Here is a 16,063-nt window from a genome sequence, read left to right on the forward strand (position 1 = left end):
TACATCTATATATTTATTTATCTGCCCTAAACTCCCCTTTTTGTTGCCTGGTACAATTATGAGCAGATCCATATCCTGGGTAGAGAGGTTTGGGGATGAGAATGTGGAATTCAGAAAGAGGAGGCCCTTTGGGAGCTTTTAGACTATAAAGGAATCTAAGGGCCACACCCAGGACTCCACTAGACAGAAGGGAAAATTTATTTCAGCTGAGCATCAGGGCGCTCAGTGCCAGTGAACTGGGGAGGAAGGTTGGAGATTGGGGAATCAGAATGTTTTCAGTTCAGTTCAGTTCAGTTGCTCAGTCGTGTCTGACTCTTTGCAACCCCATGGACTGCAGCACGCCAGGCCTCCCTGTCCACCACCAACTCTCAGAGCCTGCCCAAACTCATGTCCATCGAGTCGGTGATGCTATCCAACCATCTCATCCTCTGTCTTCCGCTTCTCCTCCTGCCCTCAATCTTTCCCAGCATCAGGGTCTTTTCCAATGTCAGTTCTTTGCATCAGGTGGCTGAAGTATTGGAGTTTCAGCTTCAGCATCAGTCCTTCCAAACAGCCCAAGGGACTCTCAAGTGTTTTCTCCAACACCACAGTTCAGAATGATTTAGAAAGGGCTTTCTAGGATGGCGGGGAAGGTTGTAGAGTACAGTTAAGAAGATCGTAGGGTCAAGACTGGTTAGAAAGGCATGTGGAGGGCATCCTGGAAGGAGTGAGTCACTCCCACAGGCTGAAGTCTCATTGTATGGAGTGTAAGTCAAGACCTGAGGAGCTGAGTTAGGAATGAAATAATGGGCCTGAGGGTGGGGAGGAGGTAGAATCAGGGAAGGGTTTGACAGCTAAAGTTGAAGAGTCTGGACTGAATTCCAGATTATTGGAATATTTGGAATAATTGGACTATTTGCAGATTATTCACAAGGAAAGAGGATTTCTGAACATTGCATTTGAGGAAGATGTTTCTGCTTATTGTTATAGGATGGCTTGAAGGTAGGATTTCTCAGGATTCCTCTAAAAAAGCACGTTTTTTCTTCTGTAGGGTTGGTTATTTGTTTGTTCTACCTGCTTCTGTTTCAGTGATAAAATATGATTGTTTAATTCCCATTTTTTTATTGAAGTATAGTTGCTGTACAATATTATAAGTTACAGGTGTACAATATAATGATTTACAATTTTTAAAGCTTATACTCACTTATATTTATTATAAAATATTGGCTATATTTCATGTGGTGTAAAATATATCCTTGTAGCTTGTTTTATACATGTGTGCATGAATGCTAAGTCGCTTCAGTCATGTCTGACTGTGACCCTATGGACTATAGCCCGCCAGGCTTCTCTGTCCATGGGATTTTCCAGGCAAGAATTACTGGAGTGGGTTGCCATGCCCCCCTCCAGGAGATCTTCCTGACTCAGGGATCGAACTGGCATCTTTTGTGTCTCCCGTGTTGCAGGAGAGTCCTTTACCACTAGTGCCACCTGGGAAGCCCATTTTATACAAAATAGTTTCCCATTTGTTTTGTTCTTCAGGTTGCCTCCCTGGTATCCTCACACTTCATCTGTAGGTCTATTTTCACTCATCTTCAGTAAAAGAGGGAGGGGCCCAAGGACCACCCTGAGTAACAAAGTTGGGGAAAACAGAAATGAGCAAAATCTTGTCCACCTCCAAACCTGCCATTTAGAGGTTCCTCATCTGGGTTGTTGCTCAGGGTTCATGATGGACTTCAGAGGAGTGTGTGACATCTTTCTGAGGTGAGTGGTCTCTAAGGGGCCTGTGATTCAAAAATTGTTAAGAACTACTGTTCTACTCTTTGTTGAGAGGTAGGTGACTGAGCACAGTTCCTCAGACAGAAATGGGGTATAAGCATCCTTAGTGCCAATTGCTGGGGCCTCCAAGACAGGTGAAGTAGATGGAAAGAGAAAGAGAAACTGGGAGAAGGGAAAGGGGTACCCAGGGTGCTAGTAGGAGAGGTGCTACTTTTTCCCCTTCTTTCTAGCTGGTATTCCTTCTTAGTACACTCCACATCCTGACATCTACAGGATTCTGAGTCCTCTTCAGTTTCAATCAGCTGCATAGCTGCCATTCATCAGGCTCTGCACCAGGTACTCTCACTGCATCGTCTCATTCAGTTCCTTTATTGACCCTCAAGGGCATAGAATTGAGTCAGTCACCTCCCTCCAGTTCATGGCAAATTAGCATCATCCATTTATGTCAGGCCCCTTTCCAGTTCATTCTGTTTTCCCTTTTCACCCCTCATGTCTATTCTCATTTCTCCTCCTTACTGGAGGCACCTGCTTTTGTTGTTGTTCAGTGGGTGTTGGACTCTTTGCGACGCCATGGACTACTATATGCCAGGGTTCCCTGTCCTTCACCATCTCCCGGAGCTTGCTTAAACTCATGTTCATTGAGTCAGTGATGCTATCTGACTATCTAATCATCTCGTCCTCTGCCATCCCCTTCTCTTTTTGCCTTCAATCTTTCCCAGCATCAGGGTATTTTTCAATGAGTTGAATCTTTGCATCAGGTGGCCAAAGTATTGGAGTTTGATGCAGCTTCAGCATCAGTCCTTCCAGTGAATATTCAGGGTTGATTTCCTTTAGGATTGATTGGTTTGATCTTGTGGTCCAAGGGACTCTCAAGAGTCTTCTCCAACACCACAGTTCAAAAGCATCAATTCTTCAGCACTCAGCCTTCTTCATGGCCCAAATCTCACATCTGTACACAACTACTGGAAAAACCATAGCTTTGACTATATAGACCTTTGTCAGCAAAGTGATATCTCTGCTTTTTAATATGTTCTCTAGGTTTGTCATAGCTTTTCTTTCAAGGAGAATCTTGGATCCCACCAAAAAAAGATGCCCCGAGTCCAAGGGCAAAGAAGCCCCAACAGGATGGTAGGAAGGGCACAATTGTGTTTAGAATCAAATCTCAGACCTTCCAGAGATGCTTGGAGGGCAAACCTTGAGCACACTGGGACCCAGGAAGGGAGCAGTGACTCCACAAGAGACTGAGCCAGACCTGCCTTTGAGTGTTTGAGTGCGTCCTTGAAGGCGTGGGTCATCAGGGACCTGCCACAGGGCCAGGGGCTCCAACTGCAGCAGACCTGGGGGTTGGGGCCTATGGCATAAGTCCTCTAGGAGGAGGTCACCATTAGCTCCACTATAGAGCCGCCGAGCAGACCATCCATAAACTGGGGAACAATTATACCAAAGAAGTTCTTGCACTGTTGCAAAAGTTCTAGGGCCCACAATAGATATCCCAACCTGGGGAGTCAGCAAAAGGATTGAGAGCCCCCAGAGAAACAGACTCTTGGAGGGCACCACCAAAACCTTGTGCACATCAGGACCCAGGAGAAAGAAGCAGTGACCCCACAAGAGACTGAGCCAGACTTGCCTGTGAGTGCCCGGGAGTCTCCGGTGGAGGCATGGGTCAACAGTGGCCTGCCGCGGGGTCAGGGGTACTGATTACAACAGTCCTGGGAGGCACAGCATGCTGGCCTAAGTCCTTTTGAAGGAGGTCACCATTACTTCCATTACCCCTGCCGTAGTTTGGCCCCACCCATCAGCAGAAAATTGGGTTAAAGTTTTACTGAACATGGCTTTGCCCACCAGAGCAAGACCCAGTTTTACCCACAGCCACACTGTCCCACCAGGAAGCTTCCAGAAGCCCTATATCCTCTTCCATCAGAGGGCAGACAGAATGAAAACAGCAAGCACCTGCTTTAGTGTGTTTCATAAACCCTCTTCCAATCCATGCTCTATATGTTTATTTAGATATATTCACCCATTACAAATGTACAGTGCTGACTACGTGTCAGGCAGTTGCAGGTGCTGGGAATAGTCATGAACAAAACTATACAAAATTCTTTCCTTTGTGGAGCTTACATACTAGTGGAGTGAGACAAATCATGAACAAATTAAATAACATATAGTAACTTAAAGAGTGATAAGTGCTATGGAACAAAAACGGCAAGGGATAAAGTGGGTTGTGGGTGGTTATGAGCAGATTAAAGTTTTATGTGGGGTAATTAAGAAAGGCCCTACTAAAAAGGTGATGTTTCACAAAATGCAGGTAAGGGAACAACCGTATCGATGCCTGGAGTAAGAGTGGTCTAGCATAGGAAACAGAAAGTGCAAAGGCCCTGAAGTGGAATCTTGCCTGGTATGTTAGGGGGCCAGAATGGTAGGAGGCAAGGGGCCAGAGCTAAATGAGTGAGAAGAGAGAAAAACAAGACTGAGAGGTAGCTGGGTCAGCGGCAAAATAATGTAAGAGATTTGCAGGCCATTGGAAGTACAGACTATGTGTGTGTGTGTGTGTTAGTACAGACTTTATATGTGTGTGTGTGTTAGTCGCTCAGTCGTGTCCCACTCTTTGTGATCCCATGGATATAGCTCTCCAGGCTCCTTTGTCCATGGATTCTCTAGCCAAGAATACTGGCTAGAGTGGGTAGCCATTCCCTTCTCCAGGGGATCTTCCCAACCCAGGGCTTGAACCTGGGTCTCCTGCATTGCAGGCAGATTCTTTACTGTCTGAGCTACCAGGGAAGCCCACAGACTTTATAATCTGAAAGTGAAAGTTGATCAGTCGTGTCCAACTCTTTGTGACCCCATGGACTATACAGTCCATGGAATTCTCCAGGCCAGAATACTGGAGTGGGTAGCCTTTCCCTTCTCCAGGGGATCTTCCCTACCCAGGGATTGAACCCAGATCTCCCACATTGCAGGAGGATTCTTTACCAGCTGAGCCAGAAGGGAAGAATCCTTATATTCTGAATATTAAGAGAAACCAGTGAAAGGTTTTGAGCAGAGGAATGATATGATCTGAACAGTTTAAGCAGATATATGTCTATTCTTAAAAATATACAGTGTTATTTTGGCTTTTTAACTGTACATAAACAACATTGTGCTGTATACCTCATCCTGCTTTTTACTTTTCCCACTTAATATTGCTTCTAACATTGTTCCTCCCCATACTGCTGTGGGTAGATCTACTTCATTATCTTTGATTGCTGTTTAATATACCATTGCACCCATACAGTACATTTTACTTATATGCTCCTCTAGTAATAGATTCTTGGGTTGCCTCCAACTTCTTCCTACAGCAAGCAGTGCTGTGATGATTGCCTTCATATGGGCCTCTTCATGGACTTGGGAGACAGTTTCCTTGGGTATGTACCTCAGAGCAGGATTGTTGGGTCGGAGAGTAGGTGCATATTTAATTCTACCAAGATTGTGCTTCAGGATGGTGGTCTCAGTTGCATTCCCACCAGCAGTGCGTGAAAATTTGTATCTTCTCATTTAGTTCTCGAATTGGTCCAATAAGGTAAGTGTTATTATCATTCCCCTTTTATGGATAAAGAATCTGAGGTCTAGGGAGATTAAGTAAGTTATCCAAGTTTATATAGTCAAGTAGAAGAGCCAGGGCCCACATGAAGAATTTTTGACATAATGGTCTTTGCTTTTACCACTATAGTAGCCGGTTGCCTCTTCTAGAAATAAGATGCGGAAGGAGGGCAGGATGGCAGAGTTTTGGCATCAGATACTTTTCATTCAAATCCTGACTATCATTTCCTGTCTGTGGTTTGTACAGTTTTGTTTTTTTTTTAATTCATCTAAGTCTCAGTTTCCTAACAGGTAAAATGGAGACGATAACAAGACTCGCATGTTAGGGTTGTTGGAGGAAGTAGAGGCAAAATGCTTAATATAGTGCACATTGTAAAGGTCCGTAAGTGTCAGCCATTATCATAATTATTTTTGTTACTGTATTTGAGTCTGGCATTTTTTTTTGACTGTGCAACACAGCATGTGGGATCTTTGTTCCCTGACCAGGGATTGACCCTATGCCCCTGCATTGGAAGCACAGAGTTTTAGCCACTGGACCACCAGGGAAGTCCCAAGCCTGGCATTTTTTCAGTGCCTGGTATAACTTGAGCAGCCTAAGAACCCCTGAAGTGTTCAGCACCAGCATGGGTGAAGGTGTCTAATGTGAGTCCTTAGAGCTTCAGGGCAAATTATGTGGAATAAGACTGCTTTCGTTTCTCATGAGGGCTAGCTAAGAGCCTCAGGCTTTAGTGGATGACTTTGAGACTAGATATTTATAAAGACTAATTGATAGTCAAAATTTGGGGACTTTGGATCAGATTTTAATATTAAATATTAGCTAGATTATATTAAGTACATATTGTTTTCTAGGCCCTGAGCCAAGTACTTTGCAAGCATTATTTCACTTAACCCTCACAACAACACTAGAAGGATTTACCTTTACTCCTATTTGTGGAAATTAAAGCACAGAGAGGTTAAGTAACTTGTCCAGAGTCACTCAGCTATGAGACTGAGTTAATATTTGAACTTGAGCAATCTTCAGAGCTTTTACTCTTAACTACTAAACTGTGTTGTTTTCCTGTGAAGGATAATTTTTTAAAAATTTTTAAATGATTTTTTTTTATGTGGACTATTTTTAAAGTCTTTATTGAATTTGTTACAATATTGCTTCTGTTTTGGTTTGGGTTTTTGGCCACAAGTCATGTGGGATCTTAGCTGCCTGACCAGGGATCAAACCCACACTCGCACTGGAAGGCGAAATTTTAACCACGGGACAGCTGGAGACATCCCTGAAGGGTGATTTTAGAATCTCTTCTCTTTTAAATTTAGGACAGATGTCATTTGGGATGGCTTCAGGCAGTCATGGAAAGTAAGGGTCTAGTTGGAAAAGAATCTCCAGAGGGTAAGGATATGGAGTCTGAAAATGGTCCATAGGTATCTTCACTATGACTCCTCTGCCTCTCAAAGTGAGACCCTCTGGCTTAGGGGGTGTCCTGCCTAGATTATAGGGGCTGAGCATGATATATTCAAAAAAGTAGAGATTCTCTAATTGGGCATGGATGGTTGGTTCTCTGTAACCTAAGGCAGCTTGACACTTCTCAAACGAGTATCCCCAAAGGCAGACAGTTTATCACCTATGTGTGGCTTCTGCATGCCATGAATTATCTGTGGTCAAGGTTTTATCACAGTTGGTTTTCCCTTCACACTTTTCATTTTGATAGCCTTCTACAGGGAATGTAATACCATTTATAATTTACCTGCGTCAGATTTATAAAGGTTGCTTGGCTACAAAGTATGTATCTCAAAGTCAAGTAAATGGGAATTCTGGATTATGTGTTCTTTCAGGGTTTCTCTTCTCTGTATATTTGCTTAACACCTATTTATCGAGCGCCTAACTCACACTCTAGTGGAGGAGACAGATAGCTAAACCGGCATTGTGATGTGTTATGATAAATGGCAAATGGGATAAACACAGGTGCTGTGAAAATATGGAGGAAGGGCAACTTATTTCAGCCTAAGAGTCAGGGAAAGCTTCCTGGGGAAGGAATTTTTGAGCTGGGAATTGACAAGTAGGAGTCAGCTAAGCGAAGGGGGCCAAGAAAGCATCAGAGGCAAGGAAGCAGGATGAGTCTGGAATTGGGCTGCCAGAGCAGGTGCTGGAAAGGGGGTCAGGCTAGAGAAATAAGCATGGGTCAGACTGTGAAGAAAGGGAGCACCGTGCTAAGACGTTGAGGTTTTATCCTGAGGGCAGTGGGGAACCACCGAAGGGTTTTAAGCGGGTGTGTTGGTGATGGTTGTGTTAATATTGGTGGTGTTGGTGACAGCGGTGGTGATGGGGGACAACTCAATCAAATTTATAGTTTAGAAAGGTTCTATGAGCTAAGAATAGACTCCCTTTACTTCTCTTGCTTGTGAGTAAATCATAATATCGGGACTGGTGAGTGGCAAAAAAGGTAGCCTAGAGGGATTTGTAGAGGGAAGGTCTGATGCAATAACCTAAGGGTCCCTTTGGATGATCTATTGAGAAGGCTTTTCAATGTTGACTTGATCTTCCTGTCTTTAAAAACGTCTGACACTATTTCCTGAAATCCTCTCAAAACCAATGCCTGAGTAGGGAGGATGGTGTGGGCTGCTCTATGGGGTTCTTTCTGTTCTGTGCTTCCCATTTCCGGGGCATCGCTGTGAATTGCTCATCTGAAGCCTTGCTCCCCGTGAGGAGGGGACCATTTGAATAGCAGCAGGGGGTTGAGGGAAGGAGGAACCACATGCCAGGCTTGTTCATTAAGAAAATCTATTTGGCACATCCAGACAATGGTTTGAGCGAGTTAAAAATAACTCCTCGTGAAAAATTAATAGGGAGTTATAAGTGAGTGTTTTAATACAAACTCCTGGAGCAGGGCAGATTCTCCAGGTGGCTGGTGGCTGACATCACGGATGGGGTGTTTACAGAGCACAGTGTGGCCAGCGAGTAGAGTTGCCTACAGAAGTGAGCTCGCCTTTTCTCCCAGAACCCTGGGGAGAAAGCAGACAGAAGGAATTGTTTTCAGTTGTGAGCTGCTAAGCCAGGTGACTTATTTCTTCTTTCCCTACCCATCACATTCTCCTAACAGTGGACATAAAAAAGTGGTAGTGAATTTTGCCTGCTTGCTTTGGGTGAAGTTTATTGAATGTCAGAATTCACAAAATGTCCTTTCTGGCTTTTCTCCTTTCTCAGTAATGGACCCCTAGTTGACTGCTGCATCCATTACTTTCGAGTTTTCTCACCCAGCAGCCAGTTTCTCCTGTTTCTGCAGGTGGTTAGGAAGTCCCTCCTCCCTTTCCCCTCTTCCTCTCTTTTCCTGGCACCTCTGTGGTCTAGGTGAGTAAAGTGCAGGGTTGGACTGTGCATCCTTTGTCATTAATACAGCTAAATGGATAACACAGAACCAGGAGAAAGGGAGCCAAAGTAACCTCTGACCTTGGCTAGCTCATTTCTGGGACTAAGGGTTTTCAGATTGGGGGGAACCAATATTTGTATTTTAAATCCAGATGCTATTTTAAAAATGGTTCTGTAATTGCAATGAGGCCCTCTAGGCCGTGAATTAATGTGTCATAACTCACGCCCAAGCACTGCGCAAACATCCCGCATGTGAATTATTGCACAATAAATTCATGCCCTGTTGTGTCTTACAGCTTAATTAGTACATGAAGCTACATGAGTTAGACGAACCCAAATGGGATTATGTCATGTGGTGCGTAAAAAAGCAGAATGTTGGGAGGTATTTGGCACTTTTTCGGAGGAAAAGCAGTTTTGATTTTGCGATGGCATACTTTGGTGTCAGTTTCTGTGATATCTGGGCTGCAACAGGTGACATCTGACTTCTGAGTTTTGGTTGGTTGATTGAATAGATTCAGTAAATATTTACTGCGCACACATCTTAGGCATTATGGAAGGCCAGCCCATATAAGATGAAACATGGCCCCTTCCCTTAAGGAACTTATATTCTGATGCAAGGGATGAAGCAGGCTGCAACACAAAGGAGAAAGTGACAAGTGTCATAAGTGATATATAAATAAAGCATCTTGGGAATTCAGGGTGGAGGAGGATGCTTTTGGGCTGGCACAGTGGAGAGGGCTGATTGGTGAAATCAGAGAAGACTTTGTAGAGGATGGCGCTGGGAGCTGGCTCTTGGAGGATGGATAAGATTTCACCACACACGGGGGCAGGGGAGAATTCTAGGCAGAGAGGGTAACACTAGGAAAAGCGCGGGAAACTGAAGTAGTTTCAGAACACACTGAGCAGGCTGTGCAGCCTGAGCCTTGGCTGAGTGAATGGGGACGGTGCATAGACACATTGGAGCCAGAGCTTTCCTGTGAGCACCAAGCACTTTGGCTTTGAACCCACTCCCCATGCTGAAAATTCTGGGGTTGGTTCTTCTTTTCTTTTTTTAAAAAGCTTTATTTATTTACTTTTGGCTGTGCTAGGTCTTTGCTGCTGCATGCGGACTTTCTCTAGTTCTCTAGTTGCAGGGAGTGGGGGCTACTCTGTGTTGCCGTGCGCAGGCTTCTCATCACAGTGGCTTCCCTTGCTGCGGAGCACAGGCTCTAGCCACTTGGGCTTCAGTAGTTCCAGCTGTGGGCACAGTAGCTGTGGTACACTGGCTTAGTTGCCCTGAGGTATGTGGGATCTTTCTGGACCAGGGATCAAACCTGTGTCCCCTGCATTGACAGGCAGATTCTTAACCACTGGACCATCAGGGAAGCCCTGGAGTTGGATTCTTTTGTTTGGTGATATCTGTATTCTTAAAGTTTCTGTTCTATTCTGCTCAGAAAGTGTACAGCTGAGAGCCGTGTATGCTGGGTTCTAGTCTTGTTTGCACTAACAGGCAATATGACCTTGATGAGCAAGCCACTCAGTTCCTTTAGTGCTTTGCTTCTTTATCTTTAACATGAGAGACAGGTGGTGGATTTTCTATGGTTCTTCTGCCCTCACTCTCTAAACTAGGTTTCTACCGCAAGCAATCTGAACTTGTATCCTGCCTGCTTTTCACTATAACCCATTGTTGGCGTTTTAAAGGTACAATAAATAACGCATTCCCTTCTCCTGTATTTGGAACTAATTGATTAATCGAGAAGTAGAGACAGAAAATTAAACAGTCAACTTTAGATCTGCAGGCAAATTCGCTTGCTAATAGTGCATCACTAAATTAGACAGACTTACTTTTCATTACAGGTAGTGCTGAGCAGGCAGCCTCCTTACCCTAGGATAGACCTACTTTTATTAGATTTTCTTGTGTCTGAGTAGGTTGGAGTGCATGAGTCCTATGGGCAGGCTGACTCTGGGGAAAAATAAAAACCAGCAGAAAGCCTGGAAGAGGCTGAGCTGTGCATGCTCAGTGCTGTCTCTTCAAATCAAAGGGATCACGGTGAGGGGTGGGGAGAGAGGCTAGGAATATTACTCTGCCCAGTGGTTCTCAAACTTCGAGGGTTATCGGCATCACCTGGAGAGCTTGTTGAAACAGATTGCTGGGCTCCACCCTCAGTGTTTCAAATTTAGGAGAGTCTGAATGGGACCCAAATTTGAATTTCTAATAAGTTTCTGACTGATGCTGATGCTGCTGGTCTAGGGATCACACTCTGAAAATCAAAGCTCCCACTGAAGCCCTTCCACCTATAAAGATGAAGTGAATGAAACAAAGCCTCCTTTCAAATGCTTTGCTTAGTCATGTCTGACTCTTTGTGACCCTATGAACTTAGCCCACCAGGCTCCTCTGTCCATGGGATTCTCCGAGCAATAATACTGGAGTGGGTTGCCATTTCCTCCAGGCGATCTTCCTGACTCAGGGATTGAAGCTGTTTCTTGTATCTCCTTCATTGACAGGCAGATTCTTTACCACTAGCACCACCAGGGAGGCCCCACTAGCTTCACTTAATAAAGCACCTCGATTAAAATACAATCATTATTTGTGTGTCTTTATTTTCTTAAGTTTGTCCCTAGATTGTAGATCACAGGTGAGGACTGAATCTTGTTCATTCTTGCACAGCATCCAGCTAGGTGCCTGATACATAATGAACATTTAATAAATTCCTATTTAATTGAATTGAACCTTATACATTTCTTTGGTATAAAAGAGTCTCCTTTAAAAGGAAACCCTCCTACACTGTTGATGAGGATGTATGTAGGTGTAGCCACTATAGAAAACAGTATGGTATGGCAAAACCAATACAATATTGTAAAGTAATTAGCCTCCAATTAAAATAAATAAATTTATATTAAAAAAAGAAAACAGTATGGAGGTTCCTCAGAAAACTACAGATAGTTACCATATGATCCAACAATCCCACTTCTGGGCAGATATCCAGACAGAGCTATAATTCAAAAAGGTTGTGCACCCCTATGTTCATAGCAGCACTATTCATAATAGCCAAAACATGGAAAAAAGCTAAATGTCCATCAACAGATGAATAGATAAGGAAGATGTGGTATATTTATACAATGGAATATTACTCAGCCATGAAAAAAGAATGAAATAATGTCATTTGCAGCAATATGGATGCAACTAGAGACTATCAGTCTAGGTGAAGTAAGTCAGAAAGAGAAAGCGGGGTACCATATTATATCACTTATGTGTGGAGCCTAAAATACGGCACAAAAGAACCTATCTATATGCATACAGAAATAGACTCACAAGCATAGAGATCAACTTGTGGTTGTCAGAGTAGAGTGGGGAATGGAGAGGGATGGACTGAGAATTCAGTGTTGGTGGGTATAAACTATTACATTTGGAATGCATAAACAACAAGCCCAATGTATAGCTTAGGGAACTATATTCAGTCTCCTGGAATAAGCCATAATGGAACAGAATATTATAAAAAAGGATATATATATATAAAACTGAGTCACTTTGCTGTGATTCAGCAGAGATTGACACAACATTGCAAATCAACTATACGTCAATAAAAAAAGATTCTCCTTCCTTTCAGACTATACTGTCTTTTAAAACTCCTTTAAAACAAAGTTCTAGGAGACTTCTTTAAGAAACAGCATTTCTCCCCACCCTTCTGGTATTTAGAACTGGCCCCAGCTGCTTCTCATTTGGTCTTTGTTGGGCTGTGCCTGAGTCCTGATGACTCTCCTGTCTATTCCATCATAGTGAAATCTTGTTCAGGGCAGGGACTAGGTTCTCTCCTTCCTTTAGACTCAATGGTGAGAATAGTGTTCATTCAAAGAGTGATGAGGTGTAATTCAACCCCGGGGCAGGAGAATGCCTGAAGGACCTCCCTTGGTTCCTCTCTATCGAGTCCCATGTAATTTGGGGAGGAGCAGGAAGTAAAGAGATTGGTAAAAGGCCCAACCCACTGCACTTGACTTTAGGGAATCCCTGAAGACTAGACTGGCTCCAGCGTGGGCACAACAGACATCTTTCCTGAAGCAGTCAGAGCTATATGCTTTGGTACAGAAGGACCCGCGTTTTTCTATTGTATTTATATAAGGGACCTGCCCTGGGAGGGAGAGATGGGAAGCAACTCTCTTACTTGTGGAACTGCTGATACTCCCAACAAGGAGTAGGTGACACCGGGGAAACCTACTAGAGGCAGGGTTACTCAAATACTTGCCAACTCCTTTAGAGGCTTTTTTGATAGGTGTAAAAACTTTGTGAGAGCATCAAAGATTCTCTGGGGAGAAAGAATTCACATCCAAAATGGGGAGAAAGACTAGGAATGAAATAGGAGGGATTAGTAAATAGACAGGAATTGAAACATCATTACTGTGATAGTGGAAGATGTAAGTAGAAACTGGGAAAGAAATGTTGGTCAAGAGATGCTTCCTGGAGGAGGATGCCTCTAGAGCAAGTTGGGAAACAAAAGAAGGATAGGCAAGTTGGAAAAGAAATGAGACAGTGATTCTAGGCTGCGTGGATATTTAGAGTGATGAAAGAATGAGACTCTTGTGAGGGATGTTTTGTCACCTTTAAAGTGGAATTTATGAGCCAGGCTTGTATTGTGTATTGTGCCATGGAGGGAGATTCCTGAATCAGAAAGTTACGAGATATGATTCTCATTGCTGTCTGGACGATGGATAGATAGATGGAGATGGATGGATGGACTCGTCCTAGGAAATTCTTACAGAAATGGCTACAGTCATCTGGATGCTTGATCTTCAAAGTATGGTCCACCCACCAGTAGCATGGGTGTCATCTGGGAGCTTGTTAGAAATGTAGAATCTTAGATCCCAACCTAGACCTACTGAATCAGAATCTGCATTTTTAACAAGCCCTCAAGTCATTTGTAAGCTCTTTCAAGTTTGAGAAACACCAGCCTTGAAAATAGATATCTGGTCTTAGGTGAACACTAGGAATTTTGGAAATCAGGAGCTCAAGAGGAGGGACCTGGGCTGAGGAAACTGAATTTGGGGAAGAGCAGGGAGTGTAGGCCCTGGCTCACCTCCTTGTCTCTAGGCCTCCCACACCAGTCACTATGCCAGGGTTTGGCATTCTGTCTACTTTGGGAAAATATCTACTGTTCCCACGCTGGAGTCTGCCTGGTCCTCAGGGGCTCCCCTGGGGCAAGCATTGCGTAGGTTGGGACTGCTGCCAATTTTGCTTCCCTTATTTCATATGAATGAACTGAAAGGGACCAGGGAGGTCATATTAGTCATGCCCTTGCTTCAGGGTTGTGCTGTCCTTTAATCAAATGAGTGACAATCTGATTATACTAACTGGGAAGCTGGAGGGATTGAAATAGAAGTTCTTTATCTGTCATGGAAATGAAAATATTTTCATCTTTCAAAGGTTTTAAAGGGAGATCAGATGACTGGAAAAGGTGCTATACCCTGGCAAGGGCCAAATCATTCATTTTTAAAGTCTCTTTTGATGATTTTTTAATGGATTAAATATTTGGCACATATATTTCCAGATACTGGGGTGATAGGCAATGCAGAAAAGTTACCAAGTAGGCATTTGAGAACTTTTCTTAAGCTTTGGAAAAGCTGTTTGTTTCATCCCCAATAAGAATGAGTGACAAAGAGAGTTCAAAGTTGAAGGAAAGCAGATGGAGGCTGAAAATAGAGAAACATCTGAGGTTAGAGGGAGTGATTGAAGGAGATGGGAGGATGGGGATTTTCTCTCTCTGGCCATACACACGGTGACATCAGTTTGGTTTGGGATGCCTCAGAAGACATCCTCCTGGAAAGAGGGAAACACAGCAAGTGAACTCATACTCTTCTCTCTTTCTTTCTCTGGCCTCGTGCCTTGTGGGATCTTAATTCCCCAACCAGAGATTGAATCTGTGCTCCGTGAAGTGAAAGGTCTGAGTTCTAACCACTGGAATGCCAGGGAATTCCCTCTCATACTCTTTTCTATCCCAACTCCTTAAGTGAAAAACCGAGGACTTTCCTGGTGGTACAGTGGATAAGAGTCTGCCTGCTAATGCTGGGGATGCAGGTTCAATCCCTGATCTGGGAAGATGCCATATGCCGTGAAGCAGCTAAGCCAGTTCTCCACAACTACTGAGCCTGTGTGCTGAAACTACTGAAGCCTTGTGCACCCGGAGCCCACACTCTGCCACAAGAGAAGCCACTGCAACGAGAAGCCCATACACCACAGTGAAGGGTAGCCTCCGCTAGCTGCAGCTAGAGAAAGCTTGCACACAGCAACGAAGACCCAGCACAAACCCTCCCCCCCAAAAAAAATACCAAACTGGGGTGGGTGTGTGGTGTATGTAAGGTGGAGGGGCATGGGGACAGTAAATGATTGAACAAAAAACCAATCTCCTTGAAATCACTACTAAAAATGTCAAAAGAGGGCTTGGAGTTAGGAGAATAAGTTGCATTTTCAGTCTCAAATAAGAGTTTTAGGTGATAGAAACCTAATGTCCTTTCACTCTCTCTGTGTTTATCTTGTTTCATCAATGAGATTTTAAGGACTCCTAAGGGAAAAGAGCATCTCTTTTGTTTATTACTTCCTTATAGTGCCAACGCCTGAAACACAATGACAGTAACAGCTACCATTCGTTGACTCCTGTGCCCAATACTGGGGTTTCCCAGTGACACCAGTGGTAAGGAACCCACCTGCTAATGCCGGAGACGCAAGAGACGTGGGTTCGATCCCTGGGTCGGGAAGATCCCCTGGAGGAGGCCACAGCAACTCACCCTAGTATTCTTGCCTGGAGAATCCCACGGACAGAGGAGCCTTGTGGGCTACACTCCATAGCATCACACGGAGTCGGACACAACCAAAGTGACTTTGTCATGTCATATCATGTGCCCTATGCTTCGTTCTTAAGCACTTTACATGATTATTGAATTTAATAGAATATGTATGAAGTGAGTATTGTTATTCTCATTTTACAGAAGTTGAAACTAAGGCTCAGAGAGGTTGAGTCATTTGCACAAAGTGAGTAGTGAAGCTGGGATTTGTATCACATTTGTGCAAAGCTCGTGCTGCTGACTCCTGGGCTGTAGCCTGCACAGAGCAGCGACTCAGAAAGGGAGAGATGATCATTGGAACTTGACGGTGTATTGAAAGCTAACTGAAAGACAGTGAATGCTCCCAAATAGTGAACACTCAGAAAGCGATTTCTATTTGTTTCTTGGAACGTCGTCAGAGACACACTTAGTGTCTCTGTGACACTAAGTGACACATGCAAGGTTATACTCAGACATTCCCTCATTCACCTTCACTGTGCTCTGCCCTGGAGTCAGGAGCTTGGGAAGGGAGAGAGGTTGGCTATATTATGTTCACAGAGCCACTCATTGAAAGTCATGTGTGTATAT

General features: G+C 43.9%; 2 long non-coding RNA genes across 2 annotated transcripts; one reads left to right on the plus strand and one right to left on the minus strand.

Moving 5' to 3' along the window:
• Window positions 1-813: 813 nt before the first annotated feature.
• Window positions 814-15,229, plus strand: LOC129654895 (uncharacterized). The gene is made up of 3 exons (XR_008715651.1): window positions 814-981; window positions 1,519-1,740; window positions 14,666-15,229. It is a non-coding gene; the product is annotated as an uncharacterized LOC129654895 (long non-coding RNA).
• Window positions 7,564-10,711, minus strand: LOC129654889 (uncharacterized). The gene is made up of 2 exons (XR_008715650.1): window positions 9,760-10,711; window positions 7,564-8,322 (listed from the first exon to the last, which is right to left on the minus strand). It is a non-coding gene; the product is annotated as an uncharacterized LOC129654889 (long non-coding RNA).
• Window positions 15,230-16,063: the final 834 nt, after the last annotated feature.

This window comes from Bubalus kerabau, chromosome 1, assembly GCF_029407905.1.
Source record: "Bubalus kerabau isolate K-KA32 ecotype Philippines breed swamp buffalo chromosome 1, PCC_UOA_SB_1v2, whole genome shotgun sequence".
Classification (NCBI taxonomy): Eukaryota; Metazoa; Chordata; class Mammalia; order Artiodactyla; family Bovidae; genus Bubalus; species Bubalus kerabau.